This window comes from Cryptomeria japonica, chromosome 5 (genome assembly GCF_030272615.1).
Source record: "Cryptomeria japonica chromosome 5, Sugi_1.0, whole genome shotgun sequence".
Classification (NCBI taxonomy): Eukaryota; Viridiplantae; Streptophyta; class Pinopsida; order Cupressales; family Cupressaceae; genus Cryptomeria; species Cryptomeria japonica.
In genome coordinates this window covers 680734218-680755428 of record NC_081409.1, presented here as the reverse complement: position 1 = coordinate 680755428, position 21211 = coordinate 680734218, and positions in this window count along the sequence as shown.

Genomic DNA, 21211 nt, shown 5'->3' with positions numbered 1-21211 from the left:
AAACATTCATATAATATTTTTAATTTTAAAAAATAAATTCTTATCTAAGAGGTTTAAAATTGACGCTACACAATTTATTTTATATTAGCAACAATATCTAATTCAATTAAAATACAATCAATATTTTATTATCAAATATGAAAAATTATTTGGTATATATGGTTATGGGTTGTGAGTTGTAGGTACTATGTATCAAGTTTGTATTTATAAAAAATGTCATCAAATAAAATCCAGTTATATTTGCATGTTTGTCTTCTAGAGAGTAATCAAATTTGCTACAAATTTCTATTTTCATTAATTGACATGTACAAAATTAATATTTACAAAATATATTTTCTTTTCAATTTACAAACATCCACATAATCTTTTTAAAGTTTAAAGAATAATTTCTTATCTAAGAGATTTAATACTAACATTAGAAGATCTATTTTACTTTAATATCAATCTTTAATTTGATTTAAATATAGTCAATAATTTATTATCAAATGTGTAAAGATATTTGTAATATGTCCTCATAGATTGATTAACATTTATAAAATATATTGTCTTTTTATTCTCCTTTTTAATATATATTCACATTATCTTTTTAAGTTTAAAGAATAAGTTCTTATAAAAGGTTTAAGATTGACATTAAGTTTAATTTATAATAATATTAATCTCTAATTCAATTAAAATATCAGTAAACAATTTGTTATCAAATGTGGAAAGATATTTGTTTTATGTGTTCATGGATTGTGAGTTGAAGGTATTCTATGTCAAGTTTGTATTTCTAAAAGAGTGTCATCAAATAAAATTCAAACACATTTATTACATGTTTATCTTTTAAAGAGTAATCAATTTTGTTACAAACTTCTATTTTCATTAATTAATATTTACACATTCTATTTTTAATTTACATTCACATAATCTTCTAAGGTTAAAGAATAAGTGCTTATCTAAAAGGTTTAAAAAGGTTTAAAAATTAACATTGTACAAAATATATTTTATATCAACATCAATATCTTATTCAATTTTAAACATTCATATAACCTTCTAAAATTGAAGAATATATGTTTATCTCGGATATTCGTTATTCACATTAGAGAGTATATATTAAAATAAATCCCTCTTCTTCATTTTAGAGACATTCATATAGCCTTTAAATCTAAAGAATAAGTTCTTATGTTGAAGAGATAAATAAATAACATAAGCTTCTAAGTCTAAAGCATAAATTCCTATCTAAGATATTCAAGATTTCACATTACAAAATACAATTTAACATTATCTATTTTTCAATGTCTAAACATTCACATATACTTTTAAGTTTAGAGAATAAATTCTTATTTAAGATGTCAAGGATTAACATCTATTATAATTATAACTATAATAACTTGTTGGATCTTTTAAAAATTACCTAAATCAATGTTTCTAAAACTTTATTATATATCAAACAAATAAAAATGTCTTTCACTTATTCTACTAACCTTCATTTTTTCCATCAACATGTAAAAGTAAATAAAATATTGTATATATAATAATATAACCCTAAGTAATATTTATAATGATTTCTTATGACAATTAAGAAGATTTTTAATTAATTTAATAATATTTTATAGAGTGTAATTTGGCTTGCAAAATAACCTTACCTTGATAAAATAACATCATCCATTGATTCTTCACATTGTCAATTAGTAGAGCCCCTACAAATGTTTCATAGAACTTAATAATTTTTTTCTTTAAATAAAGTCAATCCATTCATATACAATTACTCAAACTCATAGTCACTATTCATGCAAACATCTTCACATATAGCTAACTCAACACTAAATCATGTCACATATTAAATGGAGATATGCTTCTTTTAATTTTTACATAATTCTTTTCGGATACATTCTCATCAAAACTAAATTCAAAATAGTATTGGGGTATTATAAAAATTATTGGGTTAGAACATGCGTTATCAAGTATAATACTAGGGGTAATACAAAAAAACATTGTATAAAATGACATATTTATTTATAACATAATCTTCAACATTGAACATATGTTTAGAATGATCTCATTATGAAACTATAAACTATTGAAGTGCTTATCAAAATATCTTAACGTTTCATTTGGCACTAGATAATTAAATCCAACTTTTATATATTTTTAAAAATTATCATCTTCAATTGAAATAAATGGCTTGGGTTTTCCCTTCATAATTAGTAATGTCACAGTAAAAATTACTTCTTTTTTCTAAGATTATTTAAGTGAAAAACATCAATATCATCAATCTATTGGTTGCCCACTTGTCATGGAGAGTAGACAAATGTGCTAAATCGAATGCATGTGATGAAAGTGATTCTTTTTACTTAGATGTTCAAATTAGGATCATATAAAGATTTATGTTTCTAAAAGTCCTACTTTTGGATAATGAACTAGACTAATGAAATGATTAGAAATCAATTTTTTTTTCTCCAAATTATATATTTATTCTCCACAGGATGTGCCCATACATGGTATCAATAAATAAATATTTTTTATATTAAAGGAAACCATAGTTATGAGATCTAAAAAATAGATTTGTTTTTTTAAATTTCAAAAGTATGTCACATAGCACATTAGACAGAAAAATTTATAAACAAGATATAGTTATTACATGAGACATCTAGATTATTATATTACTTAATATATTCATTTAATCAAATTATACTTTTTCTTTGCACCAAATTATCTAGATAAGGCCATGGCGAAGAGGGAAGGAAGATAAAGACCTAATCCTTAAAGAAGATCAATAGTCTTGTACTCAATTATTGAATTGTGTAGTTTAGAGATCCTACGAGCATGTTTATAGACATGATAAAAGTAAGCTTGAATAATTTTATTGATGTGTGTTGTTATTTTCCTTTTGCTAGCTATATGTGTTTGTTGAAGGGTGTTGGACTTCTAGATTAGGTTTCCCTTCAAAAAAGTTCCTTATTGATGGTGTCTTGAGATGTTATACTAGATATACTAAAATTTGGAGAAAGTCTAGTAGCTATAGAGATATGTGCAATGGAGATAGCAAATGATATTAGATAGAGTGTGTTTTGTGAGAGGGAGTATTTGAGTGTTCTATAATGGAAGAGTGTTGGGTAGAAGGTGTAGGACCATCCTCCACTAAGAGAAAGGTGGGTAAAGGGATTTCTAAGAGTCTACTTATTCTAGTAACATTGTTGGGTAGAGGAGATATACAAATTATTTGAGACCTAGAACCTAATAGTGGGTTGTGGTGTGAGTGTATGTCTATGTGAGAGAGAAGATATATTATGGAAGGACTAGAATGGTTTTGAGATTAATTGTAAGATTTATATTCTTGGAAAGTAGAGAAAGGGATTTTGAAAGAAAAGTTGTATTAGAATTGACAATATGCATGCAAAAATATCTAAGGTGTTAGATGCTCTTAAAGAGAGAAGAAATAAAATTAGTAAGTGAAGAATTATCCTTGTGATGAGGAAAGGGATTTTAAGGAACCTAAACCATACAGTAGTACTTTTTGTTTGTTTTTTGGAAGAGACACTAAAAGAGCTAATGAGATAGGTAGTATAGTTGGAGTTTTCTTCATGGAGAAGAATGTTGAAGATCTTAAGATGGAAGAGCTTGCATACACCAAATTATGTGATTGTGTAGTGATTTGTTAGAAAGATCTTTGGGAGAGGAGACTAGAAAATTGGAAAGAGAAAGTTGGGAGCTCGAAAGACATGGTTTCCAAATTATTATAGAAAATTACTTATCCTAGAATGCATAGCATATGGTTGAAGGTGATTTGGGAACATATAATTTATGAATAGTTAAAGAAAATTATGCATCCTAGAATGCACATACTATGGTTGAAGAAGCTTCAGACATTTAGACTTAAGTATGGAGATGGGTAGATTTCCTTGAGAGGCAATGAGGGAGTTAATTTTTCCAATAATCAAATCAGTCCTATTCTGCAGAGCTATGTGGAAGGAGAAATTATAGTTGTAGACATAAAATTGTTTGTCATCATTAACTAACTCTTCTCTCTATAATTGAGTGAATATAGTCATATTTATTCAATTTTTGTCCTCTTATTAATGAGATAAAATTCTATTACTTAATTAATAAAAATACTATTCAACACTATTCACTCACACTTATTGATAGCCTAAATCATTTAATCACTCCTCTTATATTGTCCAACATATGTAAATAAATCTAATTTTAAATTTACCTAATTCCCCTAATCTTACCCCTAAAATTATGTACATATGTTGTATATTTAATTTCTCTATTTTCCTCCACTTTCCCTTTAAGTGATCTAAAATCAATTAGCCCCTTAATATTACACTTGCACAACCAAATCCAAATCAAATCCCCTACACCATCCAACATGTACAAAGGATTGGGTGATTTATGTGCAAGGCATGAGCCTTTGTACATGTGACATGGTCTTAGTACAATGTATTATGGATGACCAGAATTGTCCATCCCTCAAGGATACTCGTAGTACCCCTTCCATCTTGACCACCCAATATTTCCAAGGAGAATCTTGAAGCTTTATTTTCTCCTCAGTCCCTCTCCCTTTATTTACTCTAGCCAAATGAAGATACTTGTCCTTCTCTCATATTCCTATAGGTCTTAACCATAATAAGACATTGAACTCATCTTTTAATCTTAAACATACAATTTTGTATTTCCAAATATCTATAAATTGGATGCCATCGTATGACATGTCCTATAACATATTCAAATACAATCCTATTTTTTTTCGCAAGAGCTATAACATCCAACAATTAAAGATAAAAACTACCATACCATCATGCAACAAGGGTTAATTTAGTGAGATATTTTGTATTTTCGTCATGTTTTGTTAACTCTTATGCTTAAAATGAGTGTTTCTTGTATTTTGGGTAGAGTGGTTAATATCATTTTAGATTGTTCTTGATGATCTATCTTCCATATTTTCAAAGGCATTAACTCTAGCTCAATTAGTGACACACATTGTGATCCATCATTAGAGCATATTACATGTTTGGCACTATATAGACAACTCCATCTACCATACTTGTTAGCAACAAACAAGAAGGAAGACTGGGGGGGGTGAATTAGTCTTCACCATATTACCAAACTTAATGCACATGCATTCAGGCACACTGCCTAGAGCTCACTGCTCAAATGATAATGGCCTAGAAGGCTACAACCCTCAAGGAAGTCTTATTGACTTACAATAAGATTCGGACTACAATTCAGAAGAAATAAACTGAAAGAATAACATCTCCAAATGCCTGATTACAGTTTCGGTTAAGCACGGATGTCTGCTCTGCAACACCAATCTTTCCTCAAACTCAACACCGAAGGATAAATCACCTATTCACACATACACCTCTCTCTAATAATGCAGACACAACATAGATACCTAAATTACATGAATATATCACCTATATTGATGCAGCCATAACCAATAAAAACCCTCAAAAGAGTCAACCGACTTATGCAACGAGAGAGACACAATGTAAACAGCAAGAAAATATAACAAATTCATATAAACAAATCATTTTTAAGCCATAGAAATTTTAGAAATCATCTGGTAATCATCAGATTGTCTTCAAAGAACATCTGGTAATTAACTAGTTACATGCAAACTTCAAGCCATATACAATCCAACCGGGACTCTAAGAATCAACAGGTTCACAATATGTGAATCTTAATCCTTATTCTCAGTTCTACTTCCTCTGCCCCTACAAATGATTACATAACATCATACTTATACCCACTAGAACATGTCTGGGTCGGCCTCACAAGATTACATTCACCAATGCAGGAAAATGAAACCTGTAATTGGGTTGGTCCTAAGATTTAAGAAATCCTTCTGGAAAATAACAACCAAGTGATGCGGTTCAATAGGAAGGTCGGCCACACACCAAAGAACATCGGACAAGACCCAAGATTGATCCACACGCCAAGAATCACGCTGGTAATGAAGGAAAATGAACCGGTAAGCACAAGAACTATCCCGAGAACCCAACAACAGCCAACTGGAAGTGATAACTGACCGGAGAAGAACCCAAATGAACTAGAAATCTGGAATCAACCACATGAAATCGCCAAGAAACTGCCAACAAGATCTACCACAAAGAACAAGCAACTACTGGTATATAATGGTAAGAATACTGAAATTACACAAAGAACTAAACAAGAAAGGAAATGTTTATGGTTGATGCAAGATTATTCATCGATCGAGGATGCTCTTGCATTAGACAACCCAGGTAGAAAAAGATGTTCCATGAGAGGAAACTCATGAATATCTAAAAGGATTCGGGATGAAGATCTCATGCTCATTTCTCATCCAAACATTTTCTTTATCTACCAATCTCTACTCTATCTCTCTCGGTGCTTCAACCGACTTCTCTAACCTATGACTCTCTTTGTTTCTCTTTCTTTGCTTCAGATCTGTAGATTACCTTTGTTTCTGCTAGTCTAGTTTGGTTTTGCCATAAGACCTTATCCGGTTTGTTACCATCAACTCCCTGTCAACTAGTTCTATATGTACACTAGACTCATCTATCAGATCCTTCTGCCAACTCATGTCACCCTCTGATATAACCTATACAACTAGTTCTATCAAATCTTTCTTCAAAACCTCAAGTATAACCTCTGCAGCTAGTTCTATCAGATCTTTCTTCAAAATCTCTGGTATAACCTCTACCACCAGTTTCCTGCAACTAGGACTCAGATTCTTGACCTCCTTCTCTTTCTCCTTGAAAGAAATCAATGTGAACTTTTGCCCATCCTATTCAATAGCAACTAGGTTTCTTCTACAGTCATAAATAGCTCCTCTATCATACTGCCAAAGTTTTCCCAACAAGACATTACAAACATTCATTGACACAATATCACATAAAACTTCATCTCTAAAAGGCCCAATATTGAAACTCACCCAACACTGCTCCTTTATCTCTACCTTTTGATCATCTTGTAACCAACTCACCTCATACGGACAAGGATGCTCAAGCCTCTTCAACCCATGCTTCTCAACCATCTCCTTAGATACTAAATTATCAGTACTTCCACTATCTACAATGACCTACTTAGCACTTGATTTGCATACAATCCATAAAAGACTCCTCTGAGTAGATCTAATATCCTTTCTTTTGAACATAAGGTATTCTCCTTGCTATGGTACACAGTTAGATCTGGTACCATCCAGTTCTTCACTTTCCACACAACTTCTTGCCATTCCTTGCTTACATTCATAGGATCTATGTCCAGTTTCTCCACACCTAAAACATTTGCCAAGAAATTTTCTACAGGTACTACTACTACCCTTCCTCGGTGTCTTCTGTTATGGTTCTTTACTCCACTTAGGTTTTTCCTCCTCTTCTTCTACCGATTTCTTCATGCTATAATTTATCTTGAATTTCTCCTTTCCCCTATTCGGTTGTCTTCTTCTCACCTCCTCTTCGGCCTTCAAAGCACACTGGTAAGTTTCTTCAACTATTGAAACCTTCAACATACTCATCTCATCTTGAATGTTAAAGGCAAGTCCATTGATGTACATCACCACCTTTTCTCTATCCATCTCTCTATGTCCAGATCTGATTACCACCTTGTAGAGTTCCTCAGTATATTCCTTCACAATCATGTTTCTCTATTTCAGGTTCTGCAACTTCTTGAGCAACTCTAGCTCATAGTCTCCTGATATGAACTTGGCCTTCAATCTTGCAACCATCTGTCTCTGTTGGGTGATCTTCAATTCACCATTCTCCACTTTGTCTTTTTGCAACTCTTTCCACCACAAGGCAGCATGCCCTTTCAAATTGGTTTGTGCCAACCATACTCTCTGCGGGTCCTTGACATCCTCAAACTCAAAGTAGTCCTCCAACTCTCTGATCCAATCAATCAGATCCTCCGGGTTCAACGTTTTGGAAAAGTTAGAAACCTCAACTTTATGCACTTTACTTGCTTGTGCCGCTACTCTTAGCAATCTTTCCTCTCTCTCATCTTCTGGTCCTTCAGCTTCCTCAAGCTCTTCACCGACTTCCTCATACTCGTCCTCATAGTCAGGGTTCCTTTCCAAACCAGCCAAAGCATTCCAAATTATATTCCTTACTTCATTCTTGAAGTCTTCCATCATTTGTTATACCCTTAGGGGGTTTGTTCTCCTCAGCAACATCTCTCCTTCCACTCCAATGAAATACCTCAACTCAACCATCTGACTATCGGTTTCAATCGCCTCCCCACGAAGATCTATTGAATACACACGTAGCCTGCCTCCAATCGGCGATTTGTCCACCTTAAGAAATGCCTTAGACGATTCTTCCACCAGATGGTCCATAACCAACTTTGATACCAATTGATGTAGCCATAACCAGTAAAATCCCTCAAAAGAGTCAACTGGCTTATGTAGCAAGAGAGACACAATGCAAACTGTAGTCACATAAATCTGTCCACTTAATTAAATGAATACTTAGTATTTATTTGATTATTTAACCATCAATTAATAATTAATTAAATTAATATTTAATTAATTCATCTTAACCCTCTTCTCCTATTAATTAAATAAATTATTCAATTTATTTGATTTAATTCACTTAACCAAATTCATACCATTAATTAAATAAATAAATCATATTTGTTTAATTAGATCTTCTCTCACATTTAAATAAATTAATATTTATTTAAATCCCCCAAAATCCCACCTCTCACATTTAAATAAATTAATATTTATTTAAATCCCCCAAAATCCCACCTCTCACATTTAAATAAATTAATATTTATTTAAATCCCCCAAAATCCCACCTCTCACATTTAAATAAATAAATCATTTATTTAAATCACCTTTATCCTCCACCCACTTGTATTTTCCTACAAAAGCAAGTTGCACAATTATTTTAAATAAATAATTTATTTAAATCACCTTTATCCTCCACCCACTTGTATTTTCCTACAAAAGCAAGTTGCACAACTATTTTAAATAAATTATTTATTTAAAATCCTATTTATCCTCACCCACTTGAAACCTTTAATGGTTTCCCTTAAAGTATTCAAACTTGATGGCTTTAAAGTCTTCAAACTTGATGGCTTCCTTCTATAGTCTTCTTAAGACTTTAATGGTTTTCCTTAAAGTCTTCAAGCCTTTAATGGTTCCCCTCAAAGTCTTCAAGCATTTTAATGCTTTATCTTCCTTTTTCTCATTTAAATAAATTAATATTTATTTGAATATTTATCCAAATACAACTTGCACACATTTATTGAAATAAATGAATTTTTATTTTAATAAAATCCTATTTTCCCTCACCCACCAAATCCACTTGCAAAATCTAATCCCCTTCTAAATTCTTCTAACCCCTTCCTAATTAACTTAATCCATCCCCTAATTATTGTCACATTCCTAAGCAAAATGGAGTCACTTCTCAAAGCCTAAAAGTCTTTGATAACCATTGAAGGCTTTCAACCTTCAACCACTTAATCCCCAAAGTCTCCAATAACCATTAATGGTTACCTCAAACCCTCCCACATGGTTAAAACATTTGTTTTGACTCAACCTCTACCCAACCCAAGGGTCTCATCAAGTCTTTAATGCTTTGACCATGATTATCTCTTAATCATTTGCACAAAGGTTTATCCTTGCATTAACTCCTAATCCAGTGGGTAATCCTAATTTAGGCTTGACCCTTACCTTCTAGATAACCATGAGGTCTCCTCAGGCATTTAATGCCTCCAACCTCTTCTCTCAACCCAATCTTATGTTGACACTTGTCACCATTTCATTGGTGCAAATTGTGCACATGGATCCCCAACTTTCAAGCTTGACCCTTGATTAAACCTTTCAATCCTAGCCATCCATTGTTCCATTTTTCCTATAAATAGAGCCCATTCCTTCATAATCGAGATCTTGAAAACTTGTATGCATTTAGGCTATAGACATTTTTAGAGAGCATTTAGCATAGCATAACTAAAATCTTGTCTTTTTGGTAAAATCAATCATTTTAGCATCAATAGAATAGTATTTAGCTTTTCATTTCATATTTGAAGCTTAATATTAAATCTCAATCCTCCATAAGCATCCATAGTGCAAAAAGTTGCTGAGCTACACTCATTTGGGACTTGGAGAGGAGAGGAACAAGGGAGGAGCAACTATGAGCATCTTGATTAGCTATTTCATTCTATGTTTATATGCTTTCTATTTCATGCTTAATATCTCTCTTGATATGCCTATTTAGGATAATCTTTTGTTGCTAACACTAACGTTTGTTTCTTGTGCTCTTGTGTGTGTTGCTATCAAACAGATTTTTTAATCCTTTTTGCAGAGCATCATTTGGTGAACCCGACGTGAATCCAAACACCAAAAAGATCAACTTTTTTTTTTTTTAACCAATAACATGTTTGAATGTTGAAAATGTCACACAGGTTGCGTTTTTGACATTGTTTTGGCGTGTTTGACATTATTTTGGTGCTATTCACCCCGTTTCAGTGCTTTTGCCTTCTCTTGTCTTTCCCTTTCTTTTAGTGCATTTGTGTTAAATAGTGCCTCTATTCAAACGCAGACTAGCGCTATTGTAACAAAACGTTGTACAAATCACCTTGTAACCAAAAAAAAAGAAAAAAATTAGGCTTGTAGAAGCCCACCAAATAGGCGGATTTTACTAACTATTTTTCTCTTTTGTGCAGATTTAAATTAGATTAAAAAGTAGATTTATATTTTTTTACTAACTTGTTTTTGAAGTTGGTTTTAAAAATGAATTCACTTTTTATTTTGGTTTAAAATTAACTTCACATTTCAAATTTGGGCTTTTAAAAAAGAATCACACATTTGTTTGGGGCTCTTAAAAAGAATTTCATTGTTCCAAGGTAAAAAGAACCACAAACTTATACAAAAACAACTTTATTTTTTTGCAAGTTAGGAAACAAACTTCGTTTTGGTGCTTAAAATAAACAAGGCAAAATTTATTTCTTGCATCAAGATAAAACTTACAATCCACACTTCCATTTTTGGTGCAAATAAAATTCACAATCAACTTGTCTCATTTTTAAAGCAATTTTACTTCATGCAAACGTATTTTTCATTAAGTTGACCAAGATTTTCAAATTCTAGTTTACTCAAACAATTGCCTTTGAAAATTAAAAAGAACACCATGATTGTTGGAGCAACATCTCCAAATAGTTAGATCACATTGCAATGATAGATTAAAAAGAACAAGTGTTTTTCGTGCTTGGCACACTTGTGCAAAGAGTTGGTCGAGTGGTCCTACTTCTAACACACACTATCCTCTCCCTTGGCTTTCGTGGTCCTAGGTGCAAGAGAAAAGTGTTAGTAACACTCACATTTTATCTTTTTAAGAGAGGTCTGCCAAGGGATCGATACTCTTGGGAACGACCTTGAGCGGTAAATCCTTCGAGCCGCTATAGAAATCAGGTGAGAGCGAAAGTTGTAGCCTTGGGTATAGTTGTTCCTACAGTGTAACAGGCCGAAAGGACAAATGGGCCCCACCACCAGTTACAAGGCTCTTAAGTGAGTCACTACAGAATGAACTTATGTCCAAAAACATCGAACATGACTAAACACTTTTAAGTAGTAGCCCACCCGTTCTATTGATTGAGGATATTTGAGATATAATTTAGTGCAAGAGCATAGATGGTTTTTCTCCCAAGATACTCACCATACATATTTCCTTAAGTAGAAACATAGCTTTTTGAAAAGTCACTTGTGGCTTGATAAAAGTGGTGACTCCCCCATCATAGGGATCATCTATTTGTTATGCTCGTGCAAGACTTAGTATATCACATCCTTACCTGCCATGGCGGGATTCATAAGGTATGTAGTACCAAAGTCGAAGAAATATCAAGATGTGGGCTAAATTTATCACAACTGGCCATTTGACCTTAGGGATAAAAAGTGTTTGAAGTGTGTTCGTTTTACAGACCTAGTGCAAATTGAGCCGACTTCAGGAGTTGGAAATACACCTTAAAATAAATCTAAAGGAAGGGTCAAAAACAAGTCCAAGGATTGGGTTGATCTAGACCCATACTCATTTGTGCCTTTTAGGCAACATTCTTGTGTTTGTGTGTTTGCTTTGTTTTCTTGTCAAAGAAAAATCAGAAAATCAATCCCAAAAACATAGTATTCATCCAACATTTCTCAAAAACAAACAAAAATACCAAAAACAAAGTGCAAACAACAAAGAGTCAAATTTTATGACCATTCTTCACATCTTGCAAAAGAAGAAGCATCATCCGAATATCAACTTGAAAAGAAGACCATTGAGCTCAAAGGCTTTGATCAAAAGGAGGAAATTCTTCTATATAAATAGACAAATCTTTGTCTCACATAGAGTCTTTCTACATCGCATGCGTCTATACCTTCAAGGTAAAACAAACGAGTTTGATTCAGAATCATTGAATCGTAGAGCTTTTATGCAATATAGAGCTCTGAGTTATCACAAAAATCAAGGAGGAAAGATTAATCCCAACTTCTTCCCAAACGTCTGTATCACATACAACACAGCTCGAGAAATACCACCAACACCCGAAAGGGAAGAGATAGAGTTTGTCCCATTTGTAACACAAAGTTTTTATTGAAGTTGAAAACATTTTCATCCATCATCTTATTCATACATCATCACTTCATCATCAATCCATCCCAAAAACTCTCAAAACATTAAGAGGTTCTTGTCCCAAGATTCCTTTTTAGATATTGCTTGAAATCAAACACATCACATCACTTTTTAGATTGTTTCTACATCTAGGATAAGCTCATCCTAAGAAACACATCTACGCAGGTTAAAACTAGTTCATGAGTGAATCCTCTCATTACTAGGTAGTTAAATCTGTAACACATCTCAGATTTCTCTACACCTTATCACATCCAAACTTATCAAACAAACAAGCAATTCAAAGAAGGAATTTCGGTTACATCTACCTTAAAGTGCTAGAGATCCCCATACAACATAAAACACCAACCATCAATCTTTCATTTCATCACCAACTCATCATCATCTTCAATCAACTTCAAACACAAACTTGCAAACAAAATGGCTCAAACCCGATCACGATCAAGGCAACGAGAAATAGAAATTGAGGAAGAAGAGGACAACCTCAATGAATTTCAAGAAGCACTTGGAGGAAATGTGAATGACGAAAACCCAAGTACTCCCACTCCTTCAACAATCGAAAGGGTTCAGCATAACCCTCATTTTAACAGATTATTTGATGAAATACTAAGGAGCAATGCGGATGCTCACTTCTTAAAACTCGCTCAAGAAGGAGCCAAACTCCCCTCAGACTTTGATCTTGCCCAATTAAGACAAGCATCAGAAAGACAAAGTCGCCATGAGGAGGAAAGGCATAGAGATCCCATCAGATATAACATCCCTCGAGGTAACCCACCACCTCCTCCTCCAAATGAAATGGAGATGTTGCGGCAACAAGTCGAGAATCTCGCCAACAACTTCATAGTGGTGTCAAGATTAACCAATTCTCACTCAATGACATCTGTCCCTATCCTTTTGATAGGAATCTTTATATGCCACCCTTTCCACGCGGGTTCGAAACACCCAAATTCGAAAAATATAGAGGAAAGGGGGATCCCTGTGATCATGTCCGAGAATTTCATTCCGCTTGTCTTGAAGTGGCTTATGAGGACACATACCTAATGCGCCTTTTTCCCCAAAGTTTGGGAGGAACAACCATATCATGGTTTTCCCGACTACCAGGTGGCATTAGAACATTTGAGGAACTCATCCAGAAGTTCCTATCTCATTACTCTTATAACATTGAACGCGACATCACCATGGCTGATCTATGCAATACCAAACAAAAACCAGGTGAATTATTCTCAGTATTCCTGCAACGATGGCGCCAAATGTCTAGCAGACGTTCTCTTCAGTTACCTGAACGAGAACTAGTGGAAATTTTCATTTCCAACTTAAACGAAGAAATGGAATTTCACTTGGATGTCAAAGACACAGACTCTTTTAACGATATGATCACCAGAGGTATAAAATGTGAAAGGGCACTCATCAAGAAAGGACTCATCAAAATCTTTAATGAACCAAAAGATGGTCCTCGCCCGCGCTTCAATAGTGATAAACCAAACTTCTGGAACAAAAATAAGAATATCGTCAACGATGGGGTTGTGGATGCTCGAACTATCCAAAATGCACAACTTGTGGTTCGGTTTGCAGGACAAAATCCTCCACCTCAGAATAACACAAATGTTCCTTCCAATCAAGGTCGCATCACGTCTCATGATGAACCAAGACCTCGTCAGCAAAAACAAAAACGAACATACACTCCCTTAGGGGAACCCATTGAAACAGTGTTGCGACAACTCCTCTCTCAAAATTTGGTCACTCTACCTAAGCTATCAAACTATGAGCCTCAAGTCAAACCAGCATGGTGGAGAGATACTGAACACTGTGAATTCCATCAAGGAAGAGGACACAAGACAAATAATTGTCACCGATTGAAAGATCTCATTCAGGATCTTATTGATCGAGGAGAAATTGAAGTTGAAGGACATGACCCAAAAACAACCAATAATGATCATCAGATGTTCAAGAATCCACTTCCATCACAAGATCAAAGGGGTCCTTCCACTTCTAGGCGAGGCACTGATACCACTGATTATACGCAGGCTGCGTATAATTATACTGTAAATCGCCTGTATGATGCCAGTGAACAAATTGCAACCATAACCTTCAAAAATCCCACCTCAAATTGCAATGTTGTTACACGTCGTGGCAAGGTCACCATCAAGGCAGCTCCACAAGGCACCACCTCCGTCCCAAAGCAGTACAATCTTGTGGAACAATTAGACAAAACACCTGCGCTTATATCCATTTTGGAGCTTTTGTGTCTGTCACCCTCTCATAAAACAATCTTGGATCAAGCACTCCAAGAGGCGTCAGTCCCTGCAAACCTGAATACGGACCAGTTTCAAGCCATGGTTGGAAATCTAAAGTCATCACCTTGTCTCACTTTTTCTGAAAGTGACAACTCTTCTTTCCAACAACCTCATAATGCTTCACTACACATTGAAGGCTTTATCAACCAACACAGGATCAAGCGAGTCTTGATAGATAATGGAGCAGGCCTAAACATTTGTACACTACAGTTGGTCACAACATTGGGATATGCAATAGAATCAGTGGATCCTCGCAAGATCACCATCAAGGCCTATGATGATGCAGAGCGTTCATCCAAAGGAGCTGTGGTACTACCAATCCGAGTGGGCCCTGTGGTAAAGCACATCATCTGTCAGGTTCTGGACCTTCCTCTGCCATATAATCTATTATTAGGGAGACCTTGGATACATGCCATGCAAGCTGTTCCATCTACCTACCATCAATGTATCAAGTTCCCACATAACGGTACAGAGATCACAATCCTGGGCGATGCAAATCCCTTTGCATTTTGCCATAATATCAGCCATCAACCAGAAATTACTGTTCCTAATAATAGGGAAGCCATTTCCTCCACATCATATGTAAGTCCCGCCTCTCTTGCCAGTTCGAACACCCCTATACCCAAGCAAGAAAAGCTTAAGATGAAAATAGTAGAGGAAGGTCCTGGAGAATACAACTTGAGTCAGCTCCTTTGTGTGGGACAAATACCCACTTCTCCTAGAACACATGGTAAACCACAGCAGTTACTCCAGCAACCACTAATCACGCCAGCATGTGCTTTGACACCTTTCATTCTTGGAAAGAGTCAAGAGGAAGAAACACAAGATGAGGACCTGGCGGAATGGATCTATAAAGATCCCATCACCACTGACATACCGCGAGTTACACTTCCTACGGATCAGTATGGCAAAGGCCTTCTCATTATGCAAAGAACTGGATATGATGGTCAGAGTGCTTTGGGATACTGCAAACAAGGACGACATGAACCTCTGCTACCAGAATTCAAGCCCAAAGGTAATACAGGCCTTGGCTTTGAAAAAGAGATCCTTCCTAAACTCAGATTCAAAGGAAAACCCAGCAAACCATTTTGCCCACCTACTGCAAAGAGGACACCTTTCATAATCAAAGCACCATCAAGCACTATCCCCACTGCCCCATCGAGGCTCACAACTCCACCATCTACAATACCAATCATCCCACCAATCAAACTAGTAATCCCATTCGCAACAGCCATTACATCCATAGTACCATTAGCAGCAACAACTGTATGGAAACCTATAGCAACATCTATGGCACCAGCCATTCCAACAGAAGCCACTAAATCAACACTGCTGATACTTCCAGTAACAAATCCTTTAATCCCCATCATAGTTCCTGCAGCACCGATCACTACAAAGATACATAAACCAATCACACCTGCCGTGTTTAACTCCAAAGACATCCCAGTATGGTATAGCAATCGGATGCTGGAGAGTGATTCAGAGACCGACTCACATGAGTGGGAATTTGATTCTGTACAACTTAACACTTCAGATGAGGAAGACACATCACCACCTTCGCCACGCAAAGACATCCCTATTTATGGAGAAGCACAGATAAAGACCACTTGGATACCTGAGCTGGAAACATCTTCCACAGACCCTATGTCTCATCCTACGCCTGATTCTGACAAGGAGAGTACCATTAACGACCTTCACCATAACGTCTTAACCCTCACTGATACATCTCCCGCACTTAACCTAATTGATGAAGTAATGCCCATTATCCACCCTGAACTCATCGAATGGAACCAATCAAATCCTCCATGTCTTGACCTCTTCCAAAATGATGAGGCTATCATTGACTTTTTGGAATTACGGGATAATCTACCAAGCGGGGATCACAAAGCTGGATTTGCCATTGAACTTAATAGCGCAACATACTTTGGGGTGGATGCCAAACCTTTCAGCTGCAAAAATATAACAATGAAACATGGATCTTCCAGTGAAAACCACACTGTGGCACTGTTTGATCCCACAAAAGTAAAAAGAAAGAGCGTATCCAACGGTGAAAACCTCTTTGAGGCACCTGAGGATGAAGGGTTTGACATTCTCCCTGCTAATGCACAACAGGAACGATCAACGATTCTCATCGAGGAAACCAAAGAATACAATGTGGGGACTCCTGAAAATCCTCATATCATACATCTGGCATCTCTTCTCACTCCAGAGGAACAACCTAAATTTATAGAGTTCTTCCAGAAGCGTTAGATCAACTTTGCATGGTCATATGCAGACATGTCTGGGCTTGATCCTGATTTAGTCATGCATCACCTCACCGTAGCAGAAGGAGCCAAACCTGTCAAGCAGAAGCTTCATAAGATGCATCCCCAGATTGCAGTGCTAGTCAAAACAGAACTCAAGAATCTCCTAGATGTTGGTTTCATTAGGCCAATTGATTATGTAGAATGGATCTCCAACATTGTGCCTGTCGGCAAACCAAAAGGGGGCATCCGCATTTGTACTGACTTCAGAGATCTGAATAAGGCATGTCCTAAGGATGACTTTCCCCTACCAAATATCGACATCATAGTGGATCTAACAGCAGGACATGCGATGCTTTCACTCATGGATGGCTTTTCCGGCTACAATCAGATAAAGATCGCACCCGAAGATCAACATAAGACAGCCTTCACATGTCCATGGGGCACATACTGCTGGAATGTAATGCCTTTTGGTCTAAAGAATGCAGGAGCGACCTATCAAAGAGCAATGACCACCATCTTCCATGACATGATGCATACTATGATGGAAGATTATGTGGATGACTTACTAGCAAAATCACTTACTAGAGAAGGACATCTCCACATCTTAGATCAAATCTTTGATAGACTGGAACAATATCATGTTCGACTCAACCCAAAGAAATGTGTCTTTGGAGTGACCTCCGGGAAGCTTCTAGGATACATTGTCTCAAGCAAAGGTATTGAGGTCGATCCAGCAAAGGTTAAGGCAATAATGGACATGCCACCTCCAAAGAATATCAGTCAGCTAAGGACATTACAAGGGTGGCTTCAATCCATCCGAAGATTCATTGCACAATTGGCTGATAAGTGTCACCCATTCACACACTTGCTACACAAGAACATCCGCTTTTAGTGGGATTCCAGATGCCAACAAGCACTATCTCATGAATCCACCATTGTTGATGCCACCAGATCCAAGTAGACCGTTGTTACTTTATATCTCAGCGACAAGTATAGCATTAGGTGTATTACTGGCACAACATAATGCAGAAGGAAAAGAGTGTGCTGTTTACTACATCTCTCGCACACTGGTTGGCTATGAACTCAATTACACACCTATTGAGCGAGCTTGCCTAGCAGTAATCTTAGCAGCCACTAAACTGAGGCACTATCTGTTGACACACAAGGTACAACTCATCGCAAAGATTGATCCACTCAAGTATTTACTCAGCAAAGCAGCATTGACAGGTCGCTTGGCCAAATGGGTAATGATTCTAAGTGAATTTGACATCGAGTATGTGGACCGTAAAGCTATCAAAGGGCAGGTCATTGTAGATCAGTTGGCCGATGCACCACTCATAGGCGATCATCCCCTCATTTCCAATTTTCCAGATGAAGAGATATTCATGATCACAGAAGTACAACCATGGAAACTATATTTTGATGGTTCATACACTAGGCACGGCTCAGGGGCAGGCATTTTGTTTATCACACCTCAAGGTGACAGCATCCTGAAGTCTTACAGGCTCACATTTCCACACACAAACAACATAGCAGAGTATGAGGCCTTGATCACAGGACTCAGGTTAGCCGTACAATGGAAATTACAAGAACTACAAGTATATGGCGATTCCCAACTAGTCATTCGACAAGCAACAGATGAATATCAGACCAAAGATGATAAACTCATGCCATATAAGCAAATGGTGGACACTCTAAAGACATCATTTACTACTATCACTTTTGAGCAGATACCAAGAGATCAGAATCAAGCTGCTGACGCCATGGCTACCATCGCATCTCTACTAAATCTTCCACAGAATTCAACATGCTACGAGTTCTTGGTAGAACAGCTTTGGATCCCCGCTTATGATATCCCTGAATCTGAGATGATATGTCACCTTGTCGGTTATGAATCCCCATGTTACGGTGAGTTCTACACCTATCTCCGCGATCACACCCTTCCTCCCAACCAATCAAATAACCAATGTAAAACCTTCATTCGCCAAACTGCTCGATATACCATTATTGCCGAAACCCTATACCGACGCGGTCTTGATGGTACTCTCCTTCGATGTCTAGAACAAGGTGAGATAACAAAGGCTTTGGAAGAGGTACATGAAGGAATTTGCGGGACTCACTCAAGTAGTCCATCACTAGCCCAGAAGATCATGCGAGCTGGATACTATTGGCCATCTATGGAAAAGGATTCCTACTACTTTGTCAGAAAATGCAAGAAATGTCAAGTTCACGGTGACCTGATACATGCACCAGCACAGGAACTACAACCAATCACAACACCATGGCCTTTTTGTCAATGGGGCCTTGACCTTGTGGGTAAGATTCATCCATCTTCATCCAATGGCCATAAATTCATTATTACCGCTACCGAATATTTCACAAAGTGGATCGAAGCTGTTCCACTTACCCAAGTCACCGGCAAGCAGATCGCCTCATTCATCCTCAACTACATCATCTGCCGGTATGGTGTGCCCATGTCCATCATCACAGATAATGGTCTTCCTTTCAAAAATCAGGATGTCCGTGAGCTTTGTGAGAAATTTCATATCCAACACCGCTTTTCCACTCCCTATTACCCACAAGGCAATGGTCAGACCGAAGCATCCAATAAAAACATATTGAGAATCCTAAAGAAGACAGTCAATGATGCCGGTCGTGATTGGCATGTTCAATTGAATCCAGCATTATGGGCATATCGAACTAGCATTCAAACCCCTACAGGTGCAACTCCTTATTCATTGGTCTATGGTGCAGAAGCTATCTTACCTATTGAGGTTGAGATACCATCATTACGAGTTTCCTTGCATAATCTCATCGATGATGAAGCATACAGAGTCTCACGCCTTCAGGACTTAGAGTTACTTGATGAGAAGCGACAAGCTGCATACAATCACCTCAAAGCCTATCAGCATCGCATGAGTAGAAGCTACAATCACCGAGTTAGACCTCGTACATTTGAGGTAGGTGATCTTGTTCTTTGAGATAATCCTCGCAACCAACCAAACATAGAACATCAAGGCAAGTTTGAATCAAACTGGCTCGGCCCATATGTTGTCACTGCTGTATTCGGGTTCGGGGCATATCAGTTGGCTACATCAGACGGAGAACCGCTCGCAGATCCAATCAATAGCATGCACCTCAAATGGTTTTATACCTAAGGTGTACAAGGCATCAGGCTCCCCTGCATATCAGAAAATACCAAAAACATTTAGAAAAATGTCTTGAAGAAAATACAAAAACATTCAAAAAAGTAAAGGCTACGGCTCCAGTATCTTTCAGGCTCGTTGCGATCCCATTCATACATACACACATCCATCCATCTAACCATGGCTTGTTTTAAATCTACAAATCCAAGAAAGTACTACATGCATCCTGCATCCCGCTTTTTCATAAATCATGTCCAACTTGGGGGCAATGCCCTTACAATCTAGATGATGGAAGTGGATTCTACATTACTGGTGATTCATTGGCAAAAACATTCAAAAATGTCTCGCAAAATCCAAAAACATTCAAAAATGACTCACAAAATCCAAAAACATTCAAAAACTATTACACAAAATCCAAAAACATCGAAAAACCCATCGAAAATCACACAAAAACATGGAAACACCTTGTACATATTCATTCGAGCAGATGCAAAACCAACATTAACACAGTACTCACACAATGACCATTTATCAATCGACCACACAATCCACATCCAACAAATCAGAAACTGTCTTTAAAAACAAGGATGCATTCTTCCTTACCAAAACAAAGACAAGATGACGTTTTCTTTGACAAGAAAATTCTGTTAGGCTGTCAAATACTTGGTTGATTTGTGAGTACAATCGTTTGTTTATCTGTATCGGGATCTTTTCAGCATTGTTTTGTATCGTTTGCGCATTATTTCCGATGAAGTTCTGGGGCATGTACTAATGGTGTCTACGTGGGAAGTTCACTAATCTACGTAATCTTATGCCAAATACAGTCATAGATCATTACGGCTTGCTGACTACAGCGTATACCTCGACCATATGAGCATGAACCATTACCAAGGATCCATATTCTTTTATTCTTTATGTATACACTATTTGTTTACAGGTACAATGCTCAT